Below are 15306 nucleotides of genomic sequence, written 5' to 3' on the forward strand. Positions count from 1 at the left end.
TTGTAATATTATTATGTAAAGTATCAATTCGGAACTATCAATGTTGTACGTATATGATTTTGTCTACTTTCGTTTAAGGCCCTGTCACACCAAGCTGTGTCCCCACGGCGTGTTCACGGCGTTGTAAAATTCATGGAATCGCCGTGGGATCGCAAGGAAAATTAAGAAAAAATGTACAGTTTTATTTGAAAATTTTACAAGTGGAGTGCTCACGGCGTCCTGACGGCGACCGAGGCGTTCTTACGGAGCTCCCACGGCGTGTAACTGCGTTTCCACGGAGTTCTTGTTGGCGATTAACTGCACTCTCGCTGAGTATCCGCCGCGCGCTCTTGGCGTGCTAGGAGATTTTACCGCGCGTCCACAAGACGTTTTTTAATTTGTACAATTGTATGGGAAAAACAAGAATTTACAACTAGTAAAGAAATGATTAAAACATTATTTTGATTTTATGAAAAGGTACATTGTAATTGAAACAAAGTTACTTCTAAACAATTTGTGAAGGACTACGCGGGTATGATAAGGCAACTCACAGCGATCAAATTCCTCTAATCAATATGACGTCACAATAAGCAGCATGATGTCATATTTTACTCAGAAACATGTCGATTTTAACTTTATCTCTGGTTTATATTATAAAAATTACAGACATAAAATATCACTAGAAACTCTTCTAACTGAATATATCTTCGATTTCTCTCTATTACGTATAATTATCATTGATGACATCACAAGCATGTTTAAAAGAGAAGATCATGTCGGGAGACAAATTATCGGAATGCAGTGTAAACAATGCCGAAATAAGACTTATTTAATACGGATACCTAAGATTTAGATGAGTGTCAGTTCGAATATAATCAGGATAATACAGGCATGGATATTTTGTTTAATCAGCGAGTGTTGTAAGGTAAGGGGATCGACATTTATATGGCTTGACCAGCCTTTCCTCTGTCAGTGTGTACAAAAAATGGCAAAAGTGTAACACTACCCTGGATATTAGGAAAGATGACTTTGGTAAATATCAACGGTATATGACCTAAAATACATGAAAAGTGCTGCTAGAATCCTGTGCTTTGTTGTTTAAAACGAAAAATACGTAGTATTTTCAATGAAATTTTAGAAGTTGAGAGGGTTTCCGATAAATATTTACAATATTTATTTTATGCGATGTACAATAGGATTCTAGCAGTAATACTAATAAACATGAACTAATTTCCAATCGAATTATTGTAGAAAACATACAAATGAACTTCGGGGTAGTGTTACACTTTTTGATTTTTTGTTAAGGTAAAAAAGTGATCTATTTTTAACTGTCACGTGATACCATGGCACGGCAGCTTCAAAGATTGAGTCGATTCCGATGTAGAAAAATAATACCTTGGTGAACTCTTTCACTTGGTATTAATATCCAGCGCTGTTTTCATAAAAATAAACATTATTTAAATTGATCATAATTTTGACGGTCATTAAACTATGAGTTGCCTTAACCTACCCGCGTAGGATTAATCTCTTATATAGTAGTCATGTCTACAAAAAAGATCCGTTATTAGTTGTTAGAAAACATAAAAAAGATTTGAAAACATCAGAACCAAATGGCATGAAATCCATCTACGTCCATTGATAGGTCTTGGAATATTAGCAAATTCTACTTTTTACATAGTCATCTACATCCAGTTTTATTATTATTACATCGCTTGCTATTGTACAACAGCCATTTTTCGAGTTTTCGTGGTCTTGAGCGCGATGAACGCAGCAGCAGTTCTATGGGGTCGCTGTGTGAACGCAGCCAAATGAAAAACAACTTGTTCAAACGCTGTGGATGCGCAGTCAGAGCGCGATAGAGACGCAGTGAGATCCCAAAGGACTCCGTGAGGTCTCCGTGCAAGCGCAATAGACTTATCACTGCGTCTACACTGCGATTAGCAGGTTCCTTGAGCGCGCCGACGGAGCTCTCGTGGCGCTGTTGGATATCTTATGGCGCTGTCACGGCGATCTCACTACGCTTCTACGGCGTGTTTATCAGAACGCCGAGCCACGGCGCGTACTTTGTGCATGTTCAAAGTGCGCGCCGTCGCATGGCGTTCTTCAATGTTCATGGCGATCCCACAGCGACGGACGAAGATGCCGTTGCGTTCTTACGGCGCTGTAGGAGACACTACTGCGTTTACCTTGGCGTTTTACATCATTTAAGGACGCAGCGGGATCGCCGTGAGGACGCAGCTCCGGTGTGACAGGGGTTTAAGGCACCACTTTAATTAAATGTCGAACTAGCACAAACGTGTTTTTCAACTTGTTGCCATATCTCAGCGATCTCAGTTATTTTTCTGCCATCCGTCCATCATAACACTACATGGTATCAGATGGAACACTTAAGACCGCCACTGGAGCTCGATTTCTTTATATCGGATGGAAACCTACCCGAAAATGGAGGAAATTGGAACAGACCATGCGACTGTATTTGAACATCGCCATGCATGAACGGGATGAAAAGGACAAAATCATTGCATTACATATATAATCGGACAGGAAGGACAATGACTATTTCACAGGATGATAAGGACAAAATTGAACCGTTGTTTAAAAAATTCAAGGATTACTGTGCCCACGTGAAAATATCACGGTGTGGCGACATAAATTCTACACGCGACAGCAAGGTAAGACTGAAACAATAGATCAGTATGTGACCGATTTGCGTGTAATTGCTAAAAACTGTAAATTCGGGACTCTGGAAAATGATATGTTGCGAGATGGCATTGTGTGCGGAGTAAATTCGGAAAAGGTCAAAGAGACACTGCTTCATGATAACAACCTGACCTTAGAGAGTGCTTTGAGTGTATGCAGAGCCAGCGAAAAGTCTGTGGTCTACCTGAAAGACCTACACAGTGAAGAAGCGACAGCAGCAGCAGTGTTTAAGAAACCGAAATACAAACATTCAGCTTGTGGAAAATGGAGGAACAAAAAGAAACCAGAACAGTCTACAACAGCCTATGTACCTAAAGGCTCACCCGCATTGAGGGACAAAAAGTCATGTGGAAGGTGTGGTAAGACACATGAGGAAAAGAAATGTCCAGCATTCGGAAAACGTTGTAACAGGTGTAATGGAGCGAATCATTACCAAAACTGCTCAAGATCGAAAAATGTGAATATTGTTGATTATGAGGATATGAAGACTGTCGATCTACAGATGACGAAAATTACTTCCTATGTGCAGTTACCAGAGAATCCAACAGGAAAGATGAAGCGCACACGACCATAACCTTCAACAAGGTGAAAGTGAAATTCAAAATAGATACTGGATCTCAAGTTAACATTATCCTCAGAAGTATTTTGAGTCAGCTTCCTGTGAAAACCGATGGCACACGGACTTCAGCAAGAATAACAAGTTACACAAGAGACAGAATACCCATCCTAGGGAAATGCTACCTCCGACACAGAAACCATGTCACAGAGTTTTATGTGACCGAAACAGAATCAGTACCTATACTAGGGCTCAGATCATGTAGAGACTTAGGCTTAGTCAAGCTGACACTCACGACACAGAGACAGTCAAAGGACTACAGGAAGGAGGACATATTCAATGAATATGCATCAGTATTTCGCGGATTAGGTTTATACAAGAACCTTATTACATACAGATAGACAGCACAGTAGAACCAGTTGTGCAACCACCTGTAACATTTCCCGCAGCACTCCTAATGGAGCTTAAAGGAGTCAGGGTGAACTCTATAGTTTGTGATGAGAAATCGAACGGCAAGTTAAGGAATTGTCTCGATCCACGCGACCTAAACAAAGCCATCAAGCGAGAGTACTATCAGCTACCCACGATAGAGGAGATCACCACCAAACTAGCAGGTGCGAAAATTTTCAGCGAGTTGGACGCCAACAGTGGCTACTGGCAAATACCATTAGATCCAGTGTGACAATCACTGTTCATATCGAACACACCCGATTTTATTTTTCCCATAATTCTTTGCAACGTGCTGGGCCGACGCTAACAATAGGCGCTAAGATATACCCGGCCGAGCTGTCCAGCGATAAAGACGTGCTTAGTGTATGAAGGGGGTATCCTGTGTGGCATGTTTTAGTTTCACAAGTTCAGCATTTGACGCGGACACGGATAGCTGACCGTGGTAAGTATTTATTTAGTTTGGTGTAGTTTATTTGTAAATTTTTGCCTTTTTATTAGTATTACGCAGTCGTCCTATAAAGTCACCTTGACCATTGTTCACTGTAGAGTTACCTGTGTGTTCACTGATGTGTGACTTTAGCGAGAGTGTTTAAATGGAATTCGTCTTTTTCTATAGTACAGTTTTTGCTATTGCTGTATAAAGAAACGGTGATTTAAAGGGCTATTTTCTATGCGTTATTTTATTTTACAATTTATTGTCACTTTTTCCACTTAACTACTTGGGCGGAAGTGCGTCACCGGAAGTCTCAGACGCCATATTGTTTACTGTAAACAAATAACTTAGTTACCATATACTTACAATATTTTGAGATGTTGCCTTTAATATAATACTATTTATACATTATCATAGTTTGATACTATCAGTGAGATACTTATATGATGTATTATACAATATTGTTTTTATTATGGTGTTATGGTGTCACTTGTACACTTATTGTAGTGTCATATTGTTGATGTTGAGAAGATGATGATGTTATGGTGATGTCGACGATGATGATGATGGTCATGTCGATGATGATGGTGTAGATGATGTCGTTCATAGTGAAGTCGATGACGATGCGATGTTCATGTTGATGACGACGATGATGTTATGGTGATGATGACGACGACGATGATGATGGTCATGTCGATGAAGATGATGTCGTTCATGGTGACGTCGGTGATGATTATGAAGTAGATGATTATGGTGATGACGATGATGTCTTTTATGATTATGGTGTTGTAGGCGATGATGTTGACGATAGTGTCGATGATTATGATGGCGATGGTGATGATGATGATTGTGGTGACGAATCTACTTTAGTTGTGGTTGTCCGTAGTTGGTCCAGGACTACAGCCCCGGAGATTCGGACACTCTTCTAATTTATTTTTGGTCATTTGTATAAACATCATATTTTTTCTTGTTGAGTGAAAGTTGTGTGAGTGTTTGTGTGGTTTAGTGTTTATATTTCTATCTTTTCTTTCTTTCTCTTATTTTTTTGTTATTAAATTTTGTTAAATTTAAGATGTCTTGTTGTTGTTTGGAGTAGCCTCCGCTCATCCCGTTACAATTGGTGGCAGCGGTGGGATTGTAAATTGTAACGGGATGAGCGGAGGCTACTCCAAACAACAACAAGACATCTTAAATTTAACAAAATTTAATAACAAAAAAAATAAGAGAAAGAAAGAAAAGATAGAAATATAAACACTAAACCACACAAACACTCACACAACTTTCACTCAACAAGAAAAAATATGATGTTTATACAAATGACCAAAAATAAATTAGAAGAGTGTCCGAATCTCCGGGGCTGTAGTCCTGGACCAACTACGGACAACCACAACTAAAGTAGTTTCGTCACCACAATCATCATCATCACCATCGCCATCATAATCATCGACACTATCGTCAACATCATCGCCTACAACACCATAATCATAAAAGACATCATCGTCATCACCATAATCATCTACTTCATAATCATCACCGACGTCACAATGAACGACATCATCTACATCATCTTCATCGACATGACCATCATCATCGTCGTCGTCATCATCACCATTACATCATCGTCGTCATCAACATGAACATCGCATCGTCATCGACTTCACTATGAACGACATCATCTACACCATCATCATCGACATGACCATCATCATCATCGTCGACATCACCATAACATCATCATCTTCTCAACATCAACAATATGACACTACAATTAGTGTACAAGTGACACCATAACACCATAATAAAAACAATTTTGTATAATACATCATATAAGTATCTCACTGATAGTATCAAACTATGATAATGTATAAATAGTATTATATTAAAGGCAACATCTCAAAATATTGTAAGTATATGGTAACTAAGTTATTTGTTTACAGTAAACAATATGGCGTCTGAGACTTCCGGTGACGCACTTCCGCCCAAGTAGTTAAGTGGAAAAAGTGACAATAAATTGTAAAATAAAATAACGCATAGAAAATAGCCCTTTAAATCACCGTTTCTTTATACAGCAATAGCAAAAACTGTACTATAGAAAAAGACGAATTCCATTTAAACACTCTCGCTAAAGTCACACATCAGTGAACACACAGGTAACTCTACAGTGAACAATGGTCAAGGTGACTTTATAGGACGACTGCGTAATACTAATAAAAAGGCAAAAATTTACAAATAAACTACACCAAACTAAATAAATACTTACCACGGTCAGCTATCCGTGTCCGCGTCAAATGCTGAACTTGTGAAACTAAAACATGCCACACAGGCTTCTAACACGATACCCCCTTCATACACTAAGCACGTCTTTATCGCTGGACAGCTCGGCCGGGTATATCTTAGCGCCTATTGTTAGCGTCGGCCCAGCACGTTGCAAAGAATTATGGGAAAAATAAAATCGGGTGTGTTCGATATGAACAGTGATTGTCACACACCTCCCCCCTTAAAAAATTGTCCTGCAATTTCAAATAAACAATCACTGAATTTTGAAAATTCTCACGTATTTACAATAAAACCTATATACATACCTGTACTGTCTACTATACATCTCACTGACGACTCAGGTAATCCGCACCCACATTGTCGCTTCCTTTGATCGCAATGATCCTAAAGCGGTATGGCTGAAGCTGCAAAGCCCAACGCATCAGTCTGGAGTTCTCTGTCTTTGCTTTGTTAAGGTAGGTCAGGGGTTGGTGATCAGTTTCAAGTAGAAACTCGCGTCCATAAAGGTACTGGTGGAACTTCTGTATTCCCCACACTACCGCCAAACACTCCTTCTCGATAATAGCGTATGCCTTTTCTCTTGGTTGAAGTTTCCTACTGGCGTACGCTACGGGTAGTTTCTCGTCATCCTCCATCTGTAACAGCACAGCACCTATCCCATCATCTGCAGCGTCCGTGCGTAAAATGAAGGTTTCATTAAATTCTGGCAACTTCAATATTGGCCTTTCTGATAACATGTGTTTCAATGTATCAAAAGCTCGTTGCTGACTTTCAGTCCAAATAACTTTATTTGGTTGGCCCTTCTTCGTAAGATCAGAAAGTGGAATGGCTATCGCAGAGAAATTCGGAATAAACTTTCTGTAGAATCCTGCTAAGCCTAGGAAGGCACGAACCTGTTTCTTGGTTTGTGGTATTGGCGCATTTCTGACTGCATCAATCTTGTCCTGTTCTGGTTCTAGACACTTGTTGCCCACCATATGTCCCAAACAGTCAATCTTGTCAAATCCGATGAAACATTTTGTCGGTCTGGCCGCAAGTCCCGCATCTCTGAGTCGTTCGAACACAGTCTTCAGTATGTGTAGATGTTCTTCAAAGGTATCTGTAAAAACAATGACATCATCGATAAAGTTTTCTACGCCGTTCATACCTTGAAGTAGTTTTCTCATCATACGACTAAATGTTGCCGGCGCGTTTACAAGACCAAACGGCATTGTCCTGAATTGGTACAATCCGGATGGTGTGGAAAAGGCTGTAAGCGGCTTACTCTCGTCAGCCATCGGTACTTGCCAGTATCCTTTGCTTAAGTCTATCTTTGACACAAACTTCTTTCCGGTCATTTTGGAAAATATGCTTTCTGGACTGGGCATTGGTTCTGCATCAAATACCGTAGCACAGTTCAGTCGTCTATAATCAATGCAAAATCGATTCGTTCCATCTTTCTTCCGAGCTATGACAACTGGAGCTGAATAAGGGGAAGATGATGGCTCAATCACATTCAACTGTAGCATTTTCTGAACTTCTTCTGTAATTGTTTTCTCTGTACTGAACGGAATTGGATATGGTTTCACACGCACAGGTTCAGACGATGTCACAACAATCTTATGCTCCACTAAGTTCGTCATTCCAGGTATATCCGTAAATACATCTGAGACCGAATCACACAGTGATTTAGCAGTTTCCAACTGATCTGGTGTTAGTCTGTCTGTAAACTTTATGTCCTTTGCTGTTTCGGTTTGAGTAACAGGTGGCATAAGAATAGAGTCCTGTTGTTCATCATCATCTAGGTCACTAAAGTCTATGAGTGAAATTGCACATGTTGACAAAACACCACAGTTCAATGTATCTCGTTCAACATACTTCTTAAGAAGATTTGCGTGGAAAGTTTTCAGCTTGCCTCCCATATCGATATTGTAGTCCATCTGTCCTAACGGTACTGCAGGTACTTTTCCTTTCGGAATAGTCCGCTGACACACGTCAACTGATCTGCAAAACCGTCTAATGTCTGACTGAATTCCTGGCCAGTAAAATTCGGACACTACTCTGTCGGTTGTTTTCTTTGATCCCAGATGACCACCCATCAGCGTTTCATGTGCTATCTTCATGACGATAGTTCTGTATTTCCGAGGAACGATTAACTGTCGGAAAAGTTTTCCACTGGACACTTTGGGACTGCAAAATTCTCTGAACAACATTTGCTTCCGTTCACACATTTTTGAAAATCCGCCGTCACTGAAATGTTTAAGCTGTCCACTCTCAGCTAAGCTCCATAACTTTTTCAGTGTCTCGTCGTTTCGTTGTTCTTGTAAGATATCCTCCGGCGATACATCCCGTATTGCTTCCGGTACTTTCAATGGTTTGTATGGAGACTGTTTCTTTTTCAGTTGCGCACCCGTTTCAACAGCTGCTATGTTTTCAACGGAATGAATCCAGGCTGGATTTGGTTCATGTGGTTTCCTTACTCCACGAATATTACCAAGAATAAGATCGTACGAAGGCGAATCAAAGCATCAAGCATCAACACTTCCGGTAAAGTAAGGAGTATCGACATCAATTCTAGCCACATCTGAATCAATAATACGACCGTCTGCTAACTTGCATCGTTGAGATGTCCCTGTTAGTTGATCATCGTTTACCAGTTCTCTACGAATAACGGCACCACTACAACCTGTGTCTCTTAGCACAGTCACTAGTTTATTGCCAACACATCCTTTCACAACTGGCATTTCCGTTTCACAGAAAGCAACCGAATCACCAACACACGGTAAGTTTCCATGTTTCTCGACGACACTCGCGGCTCCTTGGCGACCTCTACCGCGTCCTGGATATCCATGGTTCCCATTATTGTACGACCCACGTTGAAAATCACTAGGGTAAGTATGTTTCGGTGTTGTTTCTTGTTTCTCGCTCGAATTAAACGGCCTGTTATTCGGACTTTTGCGGAAGTTGCAGTTAAAGGCTTTATGTCCTTGTCGTCCGCACTCATAACACTTCACTGCATTTCCAGATTGGTTTTGTTGCACGGAATCTTTGTACGGCGGTTGTCTATCGGACTGCTGTCGTCTGTCAAAGAGCGGTTTTTGCGTAAGTGAAGAAGATGTCACTGTTCTGGCCTCAGCAAACTGGTCTGCGTATCGCGCCATGTCTTGGATCGAAGTAGGAATCCTCTCCTTTAGGAATAAGGCAAGTTCTTTCGAGCAACACAATAAAAACTGTTCACGTAAGAACAAGTCCTTCAGATCATCGAATGTCTTGTTAGTCTTAGACAGCTGAATCCACCGCTCAAGGTAACTGTCCAGTCTGGTAGAAAATTGCATAAAAGTTTCACTTCCGTCTGGTTTTGAAAATCGGAACTTCTTGCGGAAACCGTCCTCCGTCATGTCAAATCGTTCAACAGGGCGTTCTTCAACTCGTTGAAATCAAGTGCTGTTTCGGGTGAGAGTCTTGCGAACACATCCAGTGCCTTTCCTTTGAGTAATGCGCTAAGATGAGTCCCCCACGTGTCTTTATTCCATTTCTGCGTTGTTGCGTATATCTCAAATCTTTGAATGTACGCGTCAATGTTGTCTTTCGAATCCTCAAACGGAGGAAGTTTTGGTCCTTTTATCACTTGAGAAGTTTCTTTCTCCTCTTTAGTCACAACACTCGGCTTCATGTGAGATCTCTCGAGTTGCAGTTTGTGATCAAGTTCCAGTTCTTCTAGTTTTTGCTGATGTCTCTTTTCTTCTATCAATCGGGCGTGCTCTCGCTCATCATGTTCTCTTGCGGCGCGCTCTTTCTCCATCTGTAGTTTGAAGTCGCGGTCTCTCTCCTCCTGGTCTCTCTCCTCCTGTCTCTCGACTCTATGTTTCTCACGTTCGTCCCGCATTCTGGCCTGTTCGTCCTTCACGAATTGTTGAAGGTCTTCATCCTTCATCCCCATCTTGGTCCCCACTTCAAGTAGCTCCAGCATCTCCTTGACAGTAGACATGGTGCATTGACTGACAGACCAACTTACCTCAAAATTATCTCATAAAGGGACTAACTTCTCAACTTTTAACAAAACAATCTGCCTAACGTAATGTACTCACCAAGGGAAAAGGAAACAACGACCTACACTTGCTCTTACATGTACTACAAAAAAGATCAAAAAATGAAAAATGAAATAAACCTTGGCAACTGTTCACTTATAAAGATATCTTGTAGTATCTGGAGGAGTCAACTCATCCCACCGCTGCCACCAATTGTAACGGGATGAGCGGAGGCTACTCCAAACAACAACAAGACATCTTAAATTTAACAAAATTTAATAACAAAAAAAATAAGAGAAAGAAAAAAAAGATAGAAATATAAACACTAAACCACACAAACACTCACACAACTTTCACTCAACAAGAAAAAATATGATGTTTATACAAATGACCAAAAATAAATTAGAAGAGTGTCCGAATCTCCGGGGCTGTAGTCCTGGACCAACTACGGACAACCACAACTAAAGTAGTTTCGTCACCACAATCATCATCATCACCATCGCCATCATAATCATCGACACTATCGTCAACATCATCGCCTACAACACCATAATCATAAAAGACATCATCGTCATCACCATAATCATCTACTTCATAATCATCACCGACGTCACCATGAACGACATCATCTACATCATCATCATCGACATGACCATCATCATCGTCGTCGTCATCATCACCATAACATCATCGTCGTCATCAACATGAACATCGCATCGTCATCGACTTCACTATGAACGACATCATCTACACCATCATCATCGACATGACCATCATCATCATCGTCGACATCACCATAACATCATCATCTTCTCAACATCAACAATATGACACTACAATAAGTGTACAAGTGACACCATAACACCATAATAAAAACAATATTGTATAATACATCATATAAGTATCTCACTGATAGTATCAAACTAGGATAATGTATAAATAGTATTATATTAAAGGCAACATCTCAAAATATTGTAAGTATATGGTAACTAAGTTATTTGTTTACAGTAAACAATATGGCGTCTGAGACTTCCGGTGACGCACTTCCGCCCAAGTAGTTAAGTGGAAAAAGTGACAATAAATTGTAAAATAAAATAACGCATAGAAAATAGCCCTTTAAATCACCGTTTCTTTATACAGCAATAGCAAAAACTGTACTATAGAAAAAGACGAATTCCATTTAAACACTCTCGCTAAAGTCACACATCAGTGAACACACAGGTAACTCTACAGTGAACAATGGTCAAGGTGACTTTATAGGACGACTGCGTAATACTAATAAAAAGGCAAAAATTTACAAATAAACTACACCAAACTAAATAAATACTTACCACGGTCAGCTATCCGTGTCCGCGTCAAATGCTGAACTTGTGAAACTAAAACATGCCACACAGGCTTCTAACACGATACCCCCTTCATACACTAAGCACGTCTTTATCGCTGGACAGCTCGGCCGGGTATATCTTAGCGCCTATTGTTAGCGTCGGCCCAGCACGTTGCAAAGAATTATGGGAAAAATAAAATCGGGTGTGTTCGATATGAACAGTGATTGTCACATCCAGAAGGTAAGAAACTCACCACTTTTAACACACCCTTTGGACGATACTGCTTTTGCATGATGCCTTTGGAATAAAGAGCGCTCAAGAGTTATTCCAGACGAGGATTTCAAAACACTTCAGACACATACCTGAAGTAGAAGTTGACATAGATGACATTTTGGTCTGGGGAGAAAAAAAAACATGATTAGAGACTTCGAGAAGTGCCAGAGAGGTGCAAGGAGATAAACTTGACTCTCAACAAGGAGAAATGTATGTTTCGTAGTCCAGAAGTGAGGTAAATAGGACACAGCAATAGTAGTGAAGGTGTGAGACCTGACACCAAGACGATAGAAGCGATCACCAAGATGCACCCACCAGAGGACAAGAAAGGTGTAGAACGATTATTGGGGACATTCAACTACTTAGCAAAGTTAATTCCAAACAAGTCTAGAGTCACACAGCCAATCAGAACACTCTTAAGGAAGGACTTCACATTCCACTAGGAACGACCTCAGGAAGATGCGTTTAAGGACATCAAGAAAATTTTATAAGAAGCACTCATACTTAACTTCTTTGATGTCAATAAACCGGTCGTAGTGAGTGTTAATGCCTCGAAATTCGGTCTAGGAGCTGTGATTCTGCAAGAAAACAAACCAACTGCTTACGCTTCAAGAGCTCTCACTGACGTAGAAACCAGATACGCTCAGATAGAAAAAGAGTTACTTGCAGTGACATTTGGACTTGAACGTTTTAACCACTACACTTATTGTCGTGGAAAATGACCACAAACCACTTGAATCCATTTTAAAGAAACCCCTATCACAGGCACCCCTTAGATTGCAGAGATTGTTACTCAGATTACAGAAGTATACTTTCAACTTCAAATACCGACCTGGTAAAGAACTAGTCATTGCGGCTACGCTCTCTCATGCATGCCTACCAGCAGGCAAGGAGGAGACCCAGTCACAGTCCCAGTCACAGGAGTTAGAGACTTTTGTATACTCTGTGTTCTTAAGAAGCATACCCATGTCACGTGATATTCTGAACGACATCTGCCGGGAAACGGAAAAAGATGATGAACTCAGTCTAGTAATGGACTGTATACAGAACGATTTGCCACTCAGCAGAAAAAGATCTACACACAAATACTGGAAAATCAAAGACCAGTTAACAGTTGTTGATAATCTCGTGTTGAAAGGAAACAGAATAGTAGTGCCAACAGTCCTACAACCAGAAATACTGAAGAGGTTACACACAGGACACATTGGCATGGAGAAGACAAAGAGAAGAGCTAGGAACATCGTCTACTGGCCCAACACGAACGGAGACATTGACGAGATGATCTCACAATGCAACACATGTATGGACTTCAAGAATCAAAATCCTAAAGAACCTCTCGTAACAACACCAATTCCAGATGGACAATGGCAAAAAGTTGGAACAAACTTATTCACGCTACATGGAAGTGACTACCTTGTAGTAACAGATAACTACTCCAGATTTTTTGAAGTCGTAAAGCTGCCGAACACACAGAGCCGTACAGTTATTGAGAGACTCAAATCAATTTTTGCCAGAAATGGTACATGTATATCGTTTGAAGTTATTAGTGAAAATGGAAAACAGTACACCTCACAGGAATTTCATGAATTCGCACAAAAAGTAAAACTTTTAACACACCACATCCAGTCCATATCATCAACAAGCCAATGGACGTGCAGAGAAAACAGTGCAAACAGCAAAGGGACTACTGGAAAAAGCCAAGACAGATGGCATGGACCCATATTTTGGATTACTGGAGTACAGGAATACCAAAACGGACACCGGTTCGCCAGCACAGCTTTTAATGAGCAGAGAGTTGTACTCTATTCTACCGATAACCAAGAAGCAACTTAGACCCAAAACCAATAACAGAACAGAGACATACAAGGAAAGGGCACGAAGTCAACATCGACAACAGTACTACTATAACCGTACTACCAAAAGCCAAAAGGAAATTCATCATGGACACAAAGTTCGATTCAAACTGAAGAAAGACTGGAAGCCAACCAACGTCGTCGCTCAAGACAATCGCTCATACCAGTAGATCACACGAAATGGGGACATGTATCGAGGGGATATCATAGCATCTAAGGAGAAGATATTTCGTAAAGACAAAGATATCTCTACAGACGAAGAGCCAAACCCAGATGTCAGTCAGGAAGAAGTCGTCGACGCAAAGAAACTAAATCCGTTGACATCAGAAGTCCAACCGAGTTCAGAAAGTGGATACCGCACGCGGTCAGGAAGAGAAGTGAGGAAACCAAAGCGATTCGAGGATTAGTGAACAGTGTTTATATTTTGTGAATTTGGGCAAAACAATCCCTTGAATGTTTATTTTAGGCAGACTGGGCAGTCTACCCAAGTCTACAATTGTTATAGTAATTTCACATGATTGTGTTGAACTTATTTCATATCTAAAGTAACTTGATTCAACGAACATTAGCTCAGATTTTAATTTTCAAATTTATTGACACTCATTTTTTAAAAAGGGAAAGTTGTAATATTATTATGTAAAGTATCAATTCGGAACTATTAATGTTGTACGTATATGATTTTGTCCACTTTCGTTTTATACATGTAACACCAGTTTAGGCACCACTTTAATTAAATGTCAAACTAGCACAAAACGTGTTGTTCAAATTGTTGCCATATCTCAGCGATCTCAGTTATTTTTCTGTCATCCGTCCGTCATAACATGACATCAACTGTACAGGTAACATTCCAAAAGAGGGGGCTCACCACAGGATAATTTCAATTGTCATAAAATCAAAACAAGTAATGTGTGGCTTTTATGTGACAATCGGAAAAAGAGATACGCTTTGATGTTAGTTAAGTACAGTGATACATGAATTAAAAAGACGAGCTGGCCAAACAATAATTTCTCAAATATGATAAAGAATCTATAAATGTTTCAACATAAACCCTCTTTTAATATTCTAATCAAATAAATCACTTCAATATAAAATAAATACATTAACAAACATTTAATAATCATAAACTTAAAACTATACAATAGATCGTACAGATCTTTTTAATGATCATATTGTTTTGGATAAACACGATCTCCACATATTTTATATATTATATGAAAAGATGATCTTTTGAAAAATTACGGTGTTCAAAAGTAAATAAAACAAATTAAATAGAGAAAAATAGAATTAAGAGTTAGGTTAACATAAAAATATTGAGTTTTCCTTCCACTTTATAGCGCAAGCGCGAGGGAATCTAAATACTGTATCGTGGCATTGATCAAGAGCCTATAATTAAAACATGATGTCTTCAAGAACTATATATTTATTAAGATACATTCTCTGTTAATGCATATTT

This window comes from Crassostrea angulata, chromosome 6 (genome assembly GCF_025612915.1).
Source record: "Crassostrea angulata isolate pt1a10 chromosome 6, ASM2561291v2, whole genome shotgun sequence".
Classification (NCBI taxonomy): Eukaryota; Metazoa; Mollusca; class Bivalvia; order Ostreida; family Ostreidae; genus Magallana; species Magallana angulata.